Genomic DNA, 19,575 nt, shown 5'->3' on the forward strand with positions numbered 1-19,575 from the left:
GCAATTTCAGCCAACTAGTCGCACCTCTGACCGCCTTGACCTCCCCCAGAATGACGTTCAGGTGGTCTAACACAGCCGAGGCTGTGTTTACCAAACTGAAAGGCCGCTTTGTTTCAGCCCCCATTCTTGTCGCCCCTGATCCATCACGTCAGTTCGTGGTGGAGGTCGACGCGTCAGAGGTGGGAGTAGGTGCAGTGTTGTCCCAACGCTCCCCTGTAGACGACAAGGTGCATCCATGCGCGTTTTTTTCTCATCGGTTGTCCCCGGCAGAACGTAATTACGACATTGGCAACAGAGAGTTGTTGGCAGTTAAGCTAGCGTTGGAGGAATGGCGCCACTGGTTAGAAGGGTCCGGGGTACCTTTTATCGTCTGGACTGATCACAAGAATTTAGAGTATATTCGCACTGCTAAAAGACTGAACTCCAGGCAGGCTCGGTGGGCACTTTTTTTCGGTCGTTTCGATTTTTCTATTTCGTACCGCCCGGGTTCTAAGAACATCAAACCCGACTCTCTATCTTGCATATTTGATTTTTCCGCACGCCCGACTACTCCCGAGTGCATTTTGCCCGAAACTCTAGTCGTTTCCACACTCTCATGGGAGATCGAATCGAGGGTCCAGAAGGCCTTAGAAGGGGTAACGCCTCCGCCCGGGTGTCCACCGAGCCGCTTATTCGTGCCGGAGGGATTACGGTCCGACGTTATCCAGTGGGGTCATGGTTCCAACGTGGCGTGCCATCCAGGAGTAAATCGAACTAGTTTTTTAGTCAAGCAACGATTCTGGTGGCCACGTATGGCTCGCGACATTCACGATTTTGTCTTGGCTTGCTCGGTTTGTGCCACTGGTAAGACTTCCAATCGACCTCCTGATGGGTTACTTCAACCGCTGTCGGTTCCTTCGAGACCCTGGTCCCATATCGCTCTAGATTTCATTACCGCCCTCCCACCCTCTCAAGGGAACACGGTCGTTTTGACTGTGGTGGACCGGTTCTCGAAGGCAGCCCATTTTGTCCCCTTACCCAAATTACCCTCAGCTAAGGAGACAGCGGTAGCCGTCGTAGACCACGTCTTTCGCTTACATGGCCTCCCGATTGACGTGGTCTCTGACAGGGGACCCCAGTTTGTGTCCAAATTTTGGCGAGAATTTTGTAGATTACTGGGGGCGACGGTTAGTCTGTCCTCAGGGTTTCATCCCCAGAGCAATGGTCAGACCGAGAGAGCCAACCAAGATTTGGAAAGGGTGTTGCGATGTTTGGTGTCCAAGAATCCTTCCTCATGGAGCCAGCAACTCTCTATGGTGGAGTACGCTCACAACACGTTGCCAGTGTCGGCCACGGGCCTTTCTCCATTTGAGTGTAGTGTAGGTTACCAGCCACCTATTTTTCCCAGTCTGGAATCCGAGGTTGCGGTTCCCTCCGCTCACGCCTTTGTCCAGAGGTGTCATCGTACTTGGACTAGAGCCCGTGAGACTCTACTCCAAGTGGGAGCGCGCACCAAGGCCAAGGCCGATCGCCACAGGTCAAAGCCTCCCGTATACGTCGTGGGTCAAAAAGTGTGGCTTTCTACTAAGAACATTCCTTTGCGTACCGTCTCTAATAAGCTTGCACCTAAATTTATTGGCCCGTTTACTGTCACCAAAATCATTAGTCCGGTGGCAGTCCGCCTCAAATTGCCTCCCGTGTACAGGAGGATTCATCCCGCCTTCCATGTGTCTAAAATTAAACCAGTGTTTCATTCTCACATTAATCCGTCTGTCCCGGTTCCTCCCCCACCGCGACTCGTAGATGGGGAGACCACTTATTCGGTTAATCGTATTCTGGACTCTAGGCGGAGGGGACGCGGATTTCAGTACTTGGTGGACTGGGAAGGTTACGGTCCGGAGGAGAGAAGTTGGTAACCTGCTAGAGACATCCTGGATCACTCCCTTATCGATGATTTCAATCGACAGGTAGGGGGGCCTGGGAACGCCAGGAGGCGTTCTTAGGAGGAGGGGTACTGTCACGGTAGACGTATTCTCTGTTCCTTTTAGTCTCGTGTTTATGTTGTTGTGTGAGCGCGTGTGTAGTGGGTGTGAGTGTATGACACCACCTGATCCGCTCCAGCTGATCATCATCACTTCACCAGCTGCAAGCAATTCACCCTTCTATAAATACTCACCGTTGTTGTATCATCTTTGTCAGATCGTTGTTGATGTCCTCCGTGTTGGTGTTCCGGTGTCCGTTCCTGCCTTGTGTTCCTGTTCCCGTTCTTCGTGGATTTCGTCGTCTTCTCACCGTCACCGTCACAGCACTTCATCACGGATCCTGACCATCTTGTCCCTGCGTCACCCATCTCACATCTGCTTGTACTGTTGACTGTGTTGCCGTAATAAAATACTTGCACTTGCTTCCTGTCTCATCTAGTCATTATGACAGCAAATCAATCGGTTCAATGGTGTCGAAAAGCTTTGTTTCTCTCATCACTAGAGCAACACTATTTTGGTTCATTTTTAAATTGATAACAGCAGACTATGCAGTTGCACTTTATTTTACATTATGTGCACTTACATGTACTTAAAGGGACAATATGTAGCTTTTTAGGTATTTTATTATCTAAAATCAATATTTTTATTCATAAATATGCCCTCAATGGTGTACAAATACCTATGCCAATGATCAGACTAATCCTCGTAAACGAAGAATTTATTATCTTTATATACATGGGACGGGTAGGTCCACGGAGGCTTCCATGTAGTTCCGCCATCTTGAAAAACTATAATAGCAGAGAGGGACAAAAAGTACTAGGACAACGCGTTTCCACAACGCGTTTCGTTCAGAGCCAGCGTCACGTGACTGAAGTCAACAGAAGCGGAGAAGCAGAGCAGAGAGAGGCGCTTGAAACTGCCGCGGCAAGTTTAAAAGGATGCACTGCACGGTTATTTATACACCGTTCATTCATACATACATATGAGTCACAGGATAAGGAGTCCTCGTCGTCGAAAAAGTCCAAAATAGACCGTAAAAGGAAACGTGACCGGATATTACAAAAACAAGGGTTAATGTCGGGATAGCTAATGCAGGAGAAAGCTTTCAAAAGAGACGCTGAAGTTGCCTGCTTTCTTCTCGACAGGTAAGTCAATGTTACGGTCTTAATTACAAGTTTCTTTTTCATTGCTTTGTTGTGAACTTTATTATATAGACAGTAGAACATTTATAGTTATATCTATTTATCTATTCTATTCATAGTAAGTTAAACAGGCTCTTTGATGATTAGCAGCTAACGTTATTGAGTAAAGTAACGTTAGAGAAGGCACGGATGATGATGATAACAATGCACGTACTTCAAAAATATAACGAATAAAGGCGGCATTACTACTAACTACCATAGTTAATGTTTTTCACAGTCAGTAATTTATACTGTAACATTCTTTTTTTCGTTGATTCAAGTTTCAGTTTGTTTTAAATAACAAACCTGTTCACCCGAAGGAAAACTCGAAGTGCTATTATAAGACATCCTGTCATAGCTTTTTGGTACATAACGGCAACCGTAGATGCAACGCGCATTTGAAAAAGTGAGGCGCTGGAGAGCATTATTCGTTTGAATGCAAAATACAATTTCACCACTAGATGGGAGAAATTCCTACTTACAGTCCCTTTAAAGAAAAGTACTGGGTAATGTAAGTTAACTGCATGGGTTCAGGGTTAGTACCTAGTTATTACCCAGTTATTTCAATTACTATAATAAGTGCTTAGTAAGAACATGGGGAACAGGACTGTAAAATAAAAAGCTACTGACTATGCAATATTGTTTAGTGTGGAATGATAAAATACAGTTCAATTATCAAGCATTCTCATTGGCTACAGGATCATCAGAAGCCAATCAGCTTGTGTAATTTGGTAATGATGTGATTGCTTACAGATTACTCATCCATGAATCCTGAAAAAAGTATCACAGGTGAAAAAAATAAAAATAAAATGTTTCTAACATTGATAATAAATCAGCATATTAGAATGATTTCTGAAAAATCATGTGACTCTGAAGACTGGAGTTATGGCTGTTGAAAATCCGGCTTTGCATCACAGAAATAAATTATATTTTTAAAGTATATTAAAATAGAAAACTGTAAAACTGTACATTTAAAATGTAATAATATGTTTCTGTATTTTTGTTAAAATAAATGCAGGCTTGATGTGTCAGGGTTCTGCCCTGGCAGCTTTGTCTGTGTCTTTGTTTCATGTATCTATAGCTGTGTCTCAATGTGAAGGCTGCATCCTTCGAAGGACGCACCATGTAGCCTTCGTAGGATTTCCTAATTGCGCAACCAGGTGTTCCCGATTACCGCTCCTGGCGCCAAGCAACGGTGCGAGAGGACAGCTGCCATCCTGATAATTCATTTGATATAGCCTAATTGAGTAAACAGCTACGGAGCCAGAATTGGCTATTGTCATTTTTATGTTTTATATTTTACTGGAGGACATGATGAGGATGTTTCAGCCCCGGCGCTGCCGGATCATGTATTTTCGGTTTAGCCCGGTTTGAATATAAAACCCAATTGAATATAAAAAAGTCCAGTATTTCTCGCGCTCGTCATCGGCAGCTGTCACAGTTGCCAGGCGACAAGAACAATCCTCCGTAGGCTAGACCGGTCCGAGCGCGTCAGATGCGCCCTTTGATATGGGACGCTGTAGTTAGCAACAATTTGTTAATATTGTGACAATAGACCTATATTTTGTTACTTTAATTTTAGGAAATGCATATTTCGTTAAGTATTCACGTTAAAATGTGAAGTAACCTACTGAGGTACTTTTTTTCCCCTCACATATGATTTTACATTAAACTACACAAAAGTATATAATGTAACAACCTTGAAAATATTCAGAAGTAAAATGCAGCAGTAACATAATATAAATACAAAACTATAATAAAAACCCTGACAAGGAGTTTTTCCCCTGCAGAATACATACCTCTAGTTTTACTCTTGATACTAAAAACTTTCTTTTTTTTTTAAACAAAAAACCTCAGTGACATGGGAGCTGAATCAGCCCTGCAAACCTGTTGGTAGACAACTTAGTGGATAGTGGAAATATGCACTCAAACACGCTGGAGACCATCCCAGATGATGTCCCACCAGCAGGAGGCCTTACCAGGGTCTCTATTGTGGAGCCCATCCTGGTCCAGCAGCTCCACCAGGGTCTCCCTGCTCAGCTCAATACAAGTCTACATCATTTTTTTCTTATTTTATGTAGGCTACTGTAAATGTTTGTTGATTTTGATATGTTTAACGTATGCTGTTAATAGTTGGAAAAAGTACTTTAATGTAGCCCGTGGAACAAATGATTTTCATTAACCAATTTTATTTGAAAAAAAAAAAAAGGTATACAAGATTTTGTTGTATGCAGAAATTATGACTATCAAAAAAATAAACAATGTCCAGAACAATTCATTCTCTTTTATTTACACATTTAAAGTTGCATACAAATAATGTACAGATTTTTTCTTTCCTTTTAAAAAATAAAAGTGAAAAAAGTTAAACAAGAACATGTAGAAAAATATATATTTTTCAATCATTCTCTCAAGAAGAGAAAACAGCTACTGGTGCTGGTGCTGGTGCTGCTGGTGGTGCTGCTGCTGCTGCTGGTGCTGGTGCTGCTGGTGGTGCTGCTGCTGCTGTTGGTGCTGGTGCTGGTGCTGGTGCTGCTGGTGCTGGTGCTGCGGCTGGTGTCTACTGTCTACTGTTTGTCAATAAACCGGTTAACACTCGTTCTGTATTTGAGTCCTCCTTCATAGACCCGTGACATGATGAGCATAAGAGACTTCTTTAAAAACATAAAAATAGTCATGTGTGCAAATGTTTGACCAGTAGTACTGTACTATTATACTATTGCTGCATAATTATCGAACATGTTGAAGTCCTTTCACGTCACCATTGGGCGTGTTGTTGTCCGCCTACACTTCACATAATAGTTCTGTAGGCCTGGGCTTCATTTAACCAACTATGATAGTTTGATCAAATGGTAAACGGTGTATCAATATACATAGACTAAATAAAAAGTGACTTTAATACTACTTACCATTACCTTTCGGTGCTGGTTTTGTGCAGTGCTCTGTAGTCAATAGGTGGGTTTCAGTCACGTGATTATGATGACGCGCGAAGGCGGGGCGATTTCAGATGGAGGGCAGGAAGTAAACACGGAGAATACGTCTATGGAGGAAACCGTTGCGGAGTGTCCGTATTGTACCTTTATCCGATTTTTTTGACAGTCCGTTTACACGTTATTTCAACTCTGACCCATATCCGATTCATGTGTTTACACTTGCCATACTATCTGAAACATTGCGTATGCTTAAAGGGTTAAATTCTCTTGCACAGATGGACGGACGTGAAATATGCTTGATCCTAGCTCTGCGATGTATGCGAAGTTCGCCAAACATCACCATGATTATGAGGCGGAGGAGGACGAAAAGTGCCATCATTCCACATATGTTATTGTGTGTGAGAGAGATCTCAGGACTGGTGGAGCGTATTGTGTTTAAATATTGCCTTTAACCGCGGAGACGTTGCCTAATGCCTCAGAAAATCCGATCCGCCTGACAGTCGCATTGGCACATATCTGATTTATTTCCACATATGAATGAGGCCTGAAACCGATCTCGAAATATCCGAATGCATGCGTTTTTTTCCTGTTTACACTTTCATAGAACACATCGGATCTGTGTCACATATGAGCAAAAAATCGGAATTGGGTCACATTTCACTGACAGTGTAAACGAGACCTAAGTAAATGAGCATTTAACGACAACATAATGCTATATAAACACAGACACAAAAAACACGTTGGCTAGCTAACATACCTCCGATGAAGTGGTCGCTGCAGACACGGGCTTTAACAGACTCTGCTCCTCCTGACCGCAGATGTAACTTACATTAAAAATCCACTTTTTACGGCGTTGTTCTGTGAGCTTTTTACATTTCTCACCTTTATGAGTGACAATCTTCGGAACTCTATAAAAACCCTTTCCCTTTTCTCGATTTGAACAATTGGAGCAGCCGTAAACTACACAAAACATTGGCATTTTTTCAGACGGCAGATCCTCAGCTATTTCACTTCCTGCCCTCCATCTGAATTTCGTCAGTTGGCGTCACGTGAAACCAACCTATTAGCATCCATTGTTTAAACGACGCAGATTCAGATCGCTTCATAAATGTAAATTCGTCTGTCCATCTAATTTTCAAACCATTTATGAATGACTGGAAAATTACCGCTCCACTTCACATTGTCCAATGAAATTTGAACTTGTTGTGCCAGATGACGATTGGTCGGTGTATTATACATGACAAACAGGCTTCAATCTATTATGTAATATTTAAAAATATGTGATATGTGGATTTTTAATTGAATCGACACACTACCTTTTATTATTGAAAAAAAACGTTTAAAAATTGTTTGGTTTATTCCTTCCTGCCGTCGAGCCGTTTACTCACTGAAATAACTATATCTGGCCCGAGAGCATCGATTCCCGAGCAGACTGTGGAAAACCTACGGTGACTGGACAAGTTTTCTTGCATCCACATTTCTTTCAAATCATGCTTTAAAGCCAAATATGTCGTTCTTTCCAATGACGAAAAACAACATAGAAAACTGTTAATGTTTTGTCGCGTTTTATGTTTCTCTTAAAGCAGGGTCATGTTATCAGGGGGTTGGGGGCAAAATACAAGCAGAATTAATATGCACCCAAAATTCTAAATGTGGTGGAAAAATTGCCCTAGTATGAGTTATTTTTATAATTATAACATATGATATTAAAAAATATTTCCAGAATATTGGCGTGATAATGATTTTATAAAACAGTTCAGTAAACAAAGAGTGAATATTGTGATGTGACATTTTAGACATAATATTCCAAATATTCAGTTTTTGCTCTTATTTCTCCAATGACAATAGTTCCAAACAAGCCACAGAAAGAGTTATGCGTATTTGTGATTCAGTAATAGTTGCTTAGTTCCAGAACGAATCTGCCGTTTTGAAAAAATTAGATGAATGAATTCTTGTCATAAACATATGACATTTACTATGAAACCAATATAATTAATGCATCACACTTGTGAATTTACCTTCAAATGTTTTATCTTCAAAACATTTTGTATCATTGTTATTATATTAATAATAATTCCAAGTTTTGATAATCATAAATGCATGCTAATAAATTATATGAATATTACGATATAAATGTATAAGAAAGGTAATCATTTTTGAGGGAAAAATAAATAAGTTTGAGGCCAATATAAACTACTTTTTTTCTGTTTGGTATTGTAACTTGACTTCGACTTGACTTGACCCTTAGCAGGACTCGACTTGACTTGCTTGAAGTGAACCAGTGACTTGACTTGACTTGGTTTGTGTGTACTGCGACTTAGACTTGCTTGAGACTTAATGGTAGGGACTTGAGACTTACTTGTGACTTGAACATGTGTGACTTACTCCCACCTCTGGGAACTGGTATGCATGTAAGACGGAGATAAAGTTGTTTTTGTACATGCAATGCTAGCAAAGAGACATGTGAGTTTCCTGAATGTGATCTCTTGATTTACGTGACTATACAACAATGTCCACTAACTCTCATTAGAGTATTAGTAGACTGTATAGTATTAGTATACTAAGTATTAGTTGTGATTGACGATCAGTTAAACTTCACAGAGCACATTTCTAGAACTGCCCGGTCCTGCAGATCTGCCTTATACAACATTAGGAGGATCAGGCCCTTCCTATCAGAGCTACACAACTCTTGTTCTCTCCAGACTGGACTATTGTAATGCTCTCTTGGCCTTCCAGCATCAACTGTCAAACCTCTGATCCAAACACTAATAACACTATATCATTACAATCAACATCACTCTTGTGTTTATGAAGAGAATGAGTCAGTGTTTCAATATGATCATCATGTTTTAGGTGTAATATATGATCCTGTCAATCAAACTGAACAGACTGCATTCAGTCACTTCTGCTGTCTGGACGTGATGCTTTCCATTTGAGACACAGAAACTTTACATTCTTACACAATTACTGTCACAACGGCTGATTCTTGATTTATGATCATGGATTATATTTTTAATAACATTTTCATATAAAGTATATTTACAACATTGCCTATAAATGTAATGATTATGTAACTATTGGTGTAACAACGGCAATCATCAACAATCATCTTTTTTTATGATCTTTTTATATAATAACTTTTTTAATCTCCTATAAATGATCAGTTTGTCTGCGCTGCTTCACTAAAGCAGAAGTGAAAGTGTTCCAGTCCAGATCATGTAACCAATCAAAGAGTGAGACTGAAAAGCCCATTTGCATTGTCAGGGTGGAGTGATTGTGATCCTCTCAGAATAGAGCAGCTCTGTCTCCAGAGACCATGTTCAAACCCCAAGAGCTTTATTTGACATTTACTGCTACATCAACCTTCTGAAAAGCACCTGCATCTTCATCTGTTAGTTGAATGATGTTGTCAGACACAAAGTGAACTTGTTGAGAAGCTTTATTGAATGTTGCAGCAAACACAGCAAATTGAAAGATCACACACACACACACACACACACACACACACACACACGCACACACACACACACACACACACACACACACACAATTTCAGTATTGAGTTGTAAATCACTCCAGCTGCAGCACTAGACTCATGTGAATCCTGCCTGACACAGGACACTCAGATACGGCTCATCTTCAGGAGAGAAACATCAGCACTCAGAGCTCTTGTGGAACGAGACCTCATGAGGAGCTCCATCATGTGTTACTCTGCAGACGTACAGCTCTCCCTCTTCCCAGCGTGCTTTGCTGAGGGTCAGGACGCTACTGCGGCTGTAGCGGCCGTCCTGCTGGCTCTCTGCGCTGGTCAGAACCCCCTCGGTGACCTCTGACCCGTCCAGTGTCCAGCTCACCAGCGCCCCCTGTGGAGAGTAAGAGCTGAGCAGGCAGAGCAGTGCGGCTGAGTCTCCAGAGATCTGCAGAGAAGAGGGCGGCAGCAGAGACACTGAGGGCTTCACTGTGGGACCAGCTGCAGGAGACAAACACAACACATTCACACACACACACACACACACACACACTGCACTGCACATTCACAGCAGAGGAATAATGCTGTTCTAGTTTTAGATTAAATCATTATAAAACAATATCAGTAACACTTTATTTAAAGCTTTCATACATATTGCATTATAAAAGTATGTTAAAAGCATTGATTATGCACTGCTATACATTAAAATGCATGTATGATCTAATCAATAAGTGTAACAGCAGTTATAACACATATTATCTATTATCAGGCCGATCTGACTGCTTTAATTCCAGCAATTATTCACTCTGAACATAAATATCTTACATTTTGAGATATTCACCTGAACTGAAAATGTAACTCAATTTCAAACAGAGTTAAAACACAATTGAATCACACAGAATGAACAAAACACTGAATTATAAGCATAACATGAGCAAAAGAGATTCAGTATCATTGACTGAACTAACAAAACAATCAAACAATATCAGTAACACTTTATTAAAAGCCTTCATACATATTGCATTATAAAAGTCTATGCATGTATGATTTAATGAATACATTATAATATTATCTATTCATTGTTACACCTTTAGAAATTATAATACAATAAAACTCATGACAAACAACCAATTTCAGATGTAACAAGGATTTGTAAATATTATAATGCATTTTAACTTTGGTTACAATAATTTATGAAAAATATATAAAGCATTATTATCTACATTATTGACACCTTTATAATGCATTATACATAAAGGCTTCAAGTAAAGTTTCGCCACAATATCTAATAATCATTATTATTAATAAATGTTGTTCTTGTTTCAACTGTAAAACACTTTCTGAAATGAAAATTGTGTATTTTTTAAATATGTAATTAAATAGACTTACATTTGATCACCAGTTTAGTTCCTCCACCGAAAGTCCACCACAGTGATACAATCTAATGAAACGCTCGTACAAAAACCTCTATTCCACTCGAGTGAACACACACTCCAGCAGAGAGAGAGAAACAACACTTCAACACACTGATATTAGAAGATCCTCAGCTCTTCTCAACACTCACTCATTCAGATTTGACTAAATGCTTTCTGATATAACACTGTTTAAAGAAATATATTTGATGAGCTGTGACCTCTGAGGTGACCTTTGACCTCTTTGATCATGGATGATGTTGTGGAGTTTCTCATAATGATGCTTCTGTTCTTCATATGCAGATCAATCATCATGATTCACAGAAAAACCTGCAGATTCAGACTTCAATCTTCAGTGAAAATCTCTTCAAATAATGAGTTTATTGAATATTAGAGCCAAAGTCAATAGAAAGTGTCAACAATGAAAATATAAAAGGTATTTTGCATGTTCTACACAGTCAAGCATGTTTTCATATTCAAGGTCTGTTCTAAAAGTATCTGGACTGGTTATGAATCTCCACACAAGATCATGAAACGTGAACAAGCTCTAATATGTCTCCATCTTTAACAGCCTGTTTCTTCTCCATTTGATGATTTCAGACACACATGAGGCTTCATGATAGATGGAGTGACACCATGAACTCTGATTAGAGATTCACAATCAGTCCTGATACTTTCTGAACAGACTCATGATTCATGATCTTACTTTAGTGATGGCGGTTCATCTAGTGGAAGTGTAGCAGTGATGATGGTCACATGACTGAATATGGACACAGAGATGGACGTTCATCTGCACATCCTCAGTGTCTCAGGAGTCACAATAAAAATACAAAATGAAGTCATGATTCTGTAACTCTAGTGTATATTAGTTTGTTATCAGCACAAGCTGTTGTAAATCCTGCCCACTTCTTTGCATTGTCAGCACATGCTTCAGTGCTCTGAGAGTGTTTATAGTGCTGTGAGTTTAACACTTCATGACTGAGAGCAGAACAGAACACACTCTTCATCATCACACAAGACTAAACTACAGCAATGAACACAATCAACATCTTCATCTGGACCATTGCACTGTTTGCTCAAGGTTTGTGTAATACAGTTTTTACAATAATTGTTAATTCTCTTAAAATGTTAAATATACATCATTTTCATTTTTGTTTGTGTTTTCTTTCAGAGTGTAGAGGACAATATACTGTAACTCAGAGTCCATCAATAACAGCAGTTCAACCAGGAGAAGAAGTCAGAATAAACTGTAAAACCAGCAGTAATGTGTATAATAATAATTACTTACACTGGTACTCACAGAAACCTGGAGAAGCTCCTAAACTCCTCATATATTGGGCAACAACCCGTAATACTGGAACTCCATCTAGATTCAGTGGCAGTGGATCTGGCAGTGAGTTTACTCTGACCATCAGTGGAGTCCAGACTGAAGATACAGGAGATTATTACTGTCAGAGTTTTCACTATCCAGGCAGCACTAGATGGTTCACACAGTGATAAAGAGTCGTACAAAAACCTCTGTCAGTCAGACGTCACAGTGACTGCACTGATACAGCTGAGAGAAACTGCAGCTGCTGATGGAGGATCACAAACTACACAATATCAAACCTTTCACAGACTTTATTCATTTATTATGATGTAATGATTATGATCTACCTCTGTTACACGGCCACTCCCTACCGGTTATGTCACAAATGTAAGTCCTGTGCCCGCTCACGAGCGCTCACACATACTGATAAACACAACCTGTGCCCGCTCTCGCGCTCCGTTCCTCGCACGATATGTTCCCCGTCCAATGCCACCGGGACATCGTGTGTAAAACGGCCAGCCATCGCTGTCTGCGAGCCGTCGTATTCAAGCACCGAGAGCGCACGCATTGCGCCCGCGCCTCCGAATCAGGTTCTCGAGCCCGCGGAATGCGGCAATCGGAGCCCGGAGGCCATTCTGCCCATAGCCGTGCATGCGAAAGCATGGGAAGCTATTCCAGGCGCGTCAGAATGGGTGCTGAGCACAGTAAAACAGGGCTATTCATTGCAGTTCGCTCGCCGTCCCCCGTGCTTTTGAGCGCGAACCGAGACGAGAGTGAATGGGGAAGTAGCACACCTACTTCGTGCAGAAATAGCAAAACTTCTGTGCAAAGGGGCCATAGAACTGGCTTTTACAGCCGTTATTTCCTCGTGCCCAAGAAGGACGGAGCTCTCAGACCGATTTTAGATCTGAGATATTTGAACAAAGCTCTTATGAAAAGACCGTTCAAAATGCTCACAACCAGGCAGATCCTCGCGCAGATTCGCCCAAGAGACTGGTTTATCTCCCTCGCTGCGCTGGCTGAGAGCCGCGCACGTGCCGGGCCACGTGAATGTTGGCCCAGACAGACTGTCCAGAGACAACATTCCCCCGGGAGAAAGGTCCCTGCACCCCCAGACAGTCCAGTTACTGTGGCGCCTTTTCGGCAAAGCGGAAGTCAAACTTTTTGCGTCAAAAGACAACGCTTATTGCCCGAGATTCCTCTCGAAGAGCGAGGACGCGCTGGCCCAAACCTGGCCCAGCTGCCCGCTGTATGCTTTCCCTCCGATCTCGCTGTTACCACAGGTAATCAAGAGATTCAGGGAAACGCCCCACTCAGTGCTCCTCATAGCCCCGCGATGGGAGAACCAAATCTGGTACCCAGAGCTAGTGAGGCTGTCGCACTCAGCCCCATGGCCGATCCCGGTGAGGAAAGATCTCCTCTCTCAAGCCGGTGGATCAATTTGGCATCCCCATCCAGAGTGCTGGTCTCTGCATGCGTGGATAATCAACGGATACCCGTTGATTTGCCAGAAGGGGTCATGAACACGATCACGCAATCTAGAGCTCCTTCTACGAGAAGACTCTACGCGTCTAAATGGTCAGTGTTCTCCAAGTGGTGCGCTACTAAGAGTCTGGATCCACGCGCGTATGGGGTTTCGTGGGTGCTCTCCTTCCTGCAAGAGCTGTTGGATAAGGGCAGGTCCCCTTCCACGCTCAAAGTGTACGTCGCGGCTATTGCAGCATTCGCAGAGACGACGCGCAGCCGTGCGATAGGAAGGAACGAGCTCATTATCCGCTTCCTTAGAGGAGCCAGGAGAATGAACCCCCCGTGGCCCCCTTCGGTTCCTATTTGGGATCTTTCTTTGGTCCTGGAGGCCCTGAAAGCGTTTCCCTTTCAACCGTTAGAATCCGTGGATCTGAAATTCCTTTCGCTCAAAACCGTTTTTCTGATAGCTCTGTCGTCAGTAAAACGTGTGGGGGATCTACACACGCTATCTGTTAGCCCCGCATGTCTCGAGTTCGGACCAAATGACTCCAAAGCCATCCTCAAACCGAGACATGGTTACGTCCCCAAGGCGATTGGCACCCCTTTTAGGGCACAGATCATCTCCCTATCGGCTCTGCGAGCATCCAATAGTGAGGACAGTGATAACCTCCTATGCCCCGTCAGGGCGCTGAGAGTTTACATCACACGCTCCGCCGCCTTCAGGCGTTCTGAGCAGCTTTTTGTTTCGTTTGGCGGGCGCACCAAGGGTCTCGCCGCCTCGAAACATAGCCTGAGATTTTATAACCTGGAAGTTCCCGCCTTGCAGGCTAAACTGTTATCATTCTAAGTGATATGTATGTCCTGCCCAGTTGTTCATGTGCAGGCTACTCTCATGTACTACTAGCTCTTCTGGTGAGCTGCACTAAGGGGTGAGATTCTCTATACACAGACCGGCGGAGCCGCTCTGTATTTTCCCCGTCATGCGCTTGTGCACTTGTGCTGGCCCGCGCTGCTGGCTGCCTATTCTCCTCACAGCTGCGCAAGAGGTTGATACTCTCTATACATAGACCGGCGGAGCCGCTCTATATTCTCCCTATGATGTGCTTATGTACTGTGCTGGCCCGCGCTGCTGGCCACCTTTCTCCACATGCTTATACATAGACCGGCAGAGCCTCTCTGTATTCCTATGAAGTGCTTATGACATGTGCTGGCCCGTGTTGCTGGCCGCCTGTTCCCGCATGTTTGTATTCCCTGGGCTTCCCCTGGGACTCATGCAGTGGATGCTCAGCGCGCACGGCGTTGACAAGGGGTTCCCGTAGCGTAAGCAACTTACGCAATACGAGAGAACCTCTCGTAAGAGAACGTACTCGGTTACCTAACGTAACCTCGGTTCTCTCTAGAAGAGGGAAGGAGTATTGCGTAACCTGCCGTGTCGCGCCACAAGCTTTTTTGCTTCAGTCTATGAAAACCAGAGTTTCAGCCTGTGAGCCCTTCTTTTATACACGCTAGCCACACCCATTCTGGCGGGCTGTGTCATTGTGCGTGACGTCACGCAGGGCTCACCGGTAGGCTGCTGCAGTTGCCGCAGGACAGCCAATGAGCACGCTTATACAGCCTGTTATAGTCTGCTGGCTGCCGCACTGCGTTGACTATAAATACAAAATTAAGGATAATTTTTGGGTTCAGATCTCGAGAAAAAACAACTTTACCCGTAGCGCAAGCAACTTACGCAATACTCGTTCCCTCTTCTAGAGAGAACCGAGGTTACGTTAGGTAACCGAGTACGTTTTCATCTATGTCTGATTGTCCACCATTACTTAAAGTGCCGCTTAGTGTCTCACACACTGCTGCATCAGTTCTTCATTTTTCATCTTTAGTTTAGTTTAGTTTAGTTTATTTCCACAATTTCACACATTGCATTTGTTGCTACATCAGAAGCAGTGTTGGGGTAGCATATTGCAAACGTAACAAGTTACAAAATATATTACTTTATCAGCAGCCAAGGACTACAACACATTACCCACACAAAATATGGTAATATCAGTCATCACAATTCAAGTAACTCAAGGTACAAACAAATAAGATACAGCATGCCAACTCAAGTTGGATACTGGTGTACAAGATCTGCAGGAGTTTATAGCCAACGTCAAAACAAAACACAAGAGAATGAGGAAAAGAAAATATTTGACTGCACCCCGGCTCGGTGGCACTACCATTTCAGTCCATATCTTGCTAAAGGTGTTAAGCAATTGAAAGTAGTTACTCAGTTACATTTTCGAAGCAGTATAAATTATGCAGAACAAAACACATTACATTTCAAAGCTGCAGCTACTACTATAGTACACACCACAGTTCAAAGTAACCTGCCCAACAACTGATCAGGAAAAACAATTGTGTTCTATTGTGAAAAATGGACTCCCGAAAAGCAACAGCTTATGAATAGGGGTCCATCCCACCACCAGCACCACCCCACCCACCTAGCAAGGATTATGTGAGTGCTCCACTTTTCGATGCCAGGACAACCATTCTTTAAATTGAGGGTGTTCAGATCTTTTTAAATTTTCAGCCATCCGAATGGGCTAGTGACAGGCAGCACACATGGCACGACTCGTGTTTGTCATTAGTCTTGTATTTTTGTTTTATTTATACAACTGACCACAGGTCATAAACCTGAAATAAGAAATAAACCAGTGTTACAAATATATCCATTGAATATATAATGCAAAATAAACAAACATGAAGTAGTTACAATAAAATAACTAGATCTATTTCTGCTGTAAATAAGAATACACTATCATATAATCTCCTATACAGTCTTACACAGCTGCGTCAGAACACCGCAGAAACTACATTTCCCATCATGCATAGCAGCGCTCCTGCGCAGAGTATAGCTATCACACGAGTCAGCAGGCAAAGTGCATTAATCATTATAACACTTCAATTCAATATTTTACTAAATGCAACTCCGTTGCCTACCACACAACCGTCTGCTACATTAGTTTACTTGGTAATTTGTTAATTATCCAGTGTTCGAACATATCGCAAACCGAGAGAACTGAACAGTAGGCCTACACGCGCTAACTTAACTACAAATTAAGTCTCTCAGCACGGACTAAGCGCAGCCAATGTCAACAATTACACAAGTACGACACTTTAAACATTCCTAAATTAAAGTACAGACCATAGCTCATAGTAAACATTTCAAAAGGTTCTAAATTCGCTACATACCAACGGGCTGTGTGCTCCTGACGATGGGTTGTGAATAAACAATCGACGCTACTCTACGTTTTTTTATGAAGCTTACGGCGCAACTGCGCATGCTCATACCCAAATGACCATCACGCAACAAAATAATCATTATGAAATAAATATAATTTTCTTAAATAATTCCTTTTTTTTAATATATATATATATTTAAATCCTACTGTTCCCAATATTTTAAGCAAACTTTTTTATAACCATGAATTTTACCAATATATTTTTTCTAGTGACCCATTGAACAGAACAGAGGGTATTTAGAACACAGTTACCTCAAACAGACAAAAATTGACAGTAACTGTACCTTTGTACCTCAATTTGAATTGATCCATGAACCAAGAGAAAGGGGTTTAAGCCATAGATCCCTCGGGTTTATATCTCTCCAGTAGTTGTTGCTTTAGTTTCTTTTTAAATATAGATAATGAGGCAGATTGTTTTAAATTAGTATCCAGCTCATTCCATAATTGTGGACCACTGTAACATACACTAAACCTAGCACTTGTTAGGTTCCTACATTTACCTTTTAGGAGCAGCTTATGTCTAGTGTGGTGTGTGTGAGAAGGTGTGTATAATGGAATGAGCTCACACAATCTAATGTTTAACCTGTTGACAACATTGTACTATGAACCAGAGCCGTCTAGTAACCAAAGCGACTGACGCGGACAACTGTGTAGTTCGCAATGTCTATTTGCACGCTGTTGTTGTTTCGTTCAAACATTATGGACCATGGCAAGCAGACTTTGGATAAAAAAGGAGAACTAAAACGAGAATCAATATCAGCGCGGTGTTTTCGAGATGCCGAGAGCTCCCATAGACAGTATATAAACGAGAGCTCCACGTCCGAGACTTCGACCGCTCCTACATGTACTTTATTAAACAGGTGAGCACATTTACATAAAACGAATCAATGTTTTATAGTTCAACGATGATAAAATGTCAGAATATGATCTGTATGTTATTCTAATGTTGATCTAGTTTACTGCTAGTCTCATACAGACAGACTAACACATACATTTCAACACATTTAAATGCAGTTTAGTGTGCTAGTGTAATGTTAGACCAAGTGAAACAGCGCTGCGTTACCTCACAAGTTTAATTTGTCTAATAAACTGACCTGTGAGTAGTAATTCTGCGTGTAGTTCGGTAGAATGAAATGTCCATATTCCTTTTATATCCGCGGGACTCGCGTCGCGTGTGGAGCTGATAGCTGTCTCTTAGCAATCCCGACCTGCTTCATATCACAGTCATGATAAAAACATTTATGTATTCAGTCATCCATAAACATTATTAGATCGGCCGGCTTGACGTTGACGACAAGATCCATAGTTCTTAGCAAATGTTCCGTCATCAAACTACGCATTTGTTATTGTAAAGAGGTTAGCGACAGCTAGTGGCGAAAAATTCCATACTGTCCGTATAATGTCTGTAATATAAATTACAGACATGGACTCTGATGACTAACCTGTAGTTTATTTCTTCTGCTGAACACAAAATAATATTTCTGAAGAATGTTTGTAAACAAACTGTTGATGCAAACCATTGACTTCCATAATATGGAAAAAAATCCAATGAAAACTGTTTGTTTACAAACCTTCTTCAAAATATATTAATTTATGTGCAAAAAAAGAAATTCACACAGGTTTGAAACAACCTGAGAGAGAGTAAATTATGAAAGAATTAAAAATTTAGTTTGCACTATCCCTTTAATAGTATGACTACTTTTATCATGTGAATAGAAGCATATGTTGTAAGCTACAACAGGGCTAAAGGCACATCTGAAGAAAAAAAATAGCTTTTCACCACTCTCATAGTGTATGATTGCAGAAAAATATGTTTGATTGAACCTTTATGAAGCAACAGATTTTGTGTACAAATAAATCATAAAAGGGGTTTATCTTGTTTACAAATCTTTTAAATGTATGAGGTGGTGAGGGGTTCCTTTTACCCCACAGATACACACACGTAGTAAAAGGCCCACATTATTGATGCAAGTACATTAGCTAAAATAATATGTTTTATTGATGTCTAAGTTAATTCTTCTTCAAATCACTTTTGCAAAGTTTGTACTATATTCTGTTTATTTTGATAAATAAAATAATGTATTTTTGTTCAATAAATATACTGTCATTAAATATGTTTATATAAAAATATAGAACAAAAATATTTTATATATTACATATTCTGAAAGCATCAAAGAAGATCCCATAATAATTTAAGATTTACTGTAACAATAGCCTACATTGTATTTTTTTTATTTTTATATGAGATATGATTAATATCATATTTGTTAAATATAATGGTTTCATTATAAATATGGTGATTATCTCTAAGGTGGACACCCAACTATATATATTATATTTACAATCTAAATTTAACCATGTCATTAAAAAAAAATGGAAAAGTCAGCGGCTGTTTATTATCATGTTAATTATTGTGCCTTTTACCCCAAATAACATACTTTTACATAATCTTCCGTTATTGAAAAACTGTTGCTTTAATTACCTTAAACAAAACTGAAAATCATACAGAAGTACTTTGTTTCAAGCTACAAAGAATAATGTTAGTGATTCTCATTTGCTAAATACATC

The sequence above is a fragment of the Abramis brama genome (assembly GCF_963993115.1).
Source record: "Abramis brama genome assembly, chromosome: 20".
Classification (NCBI taxonomy): Eukaryota; Metazoa; Chordata; class Actinopteri; order Cypriniformes; family Leuciscidae; genus Abramis; species Abramis brama.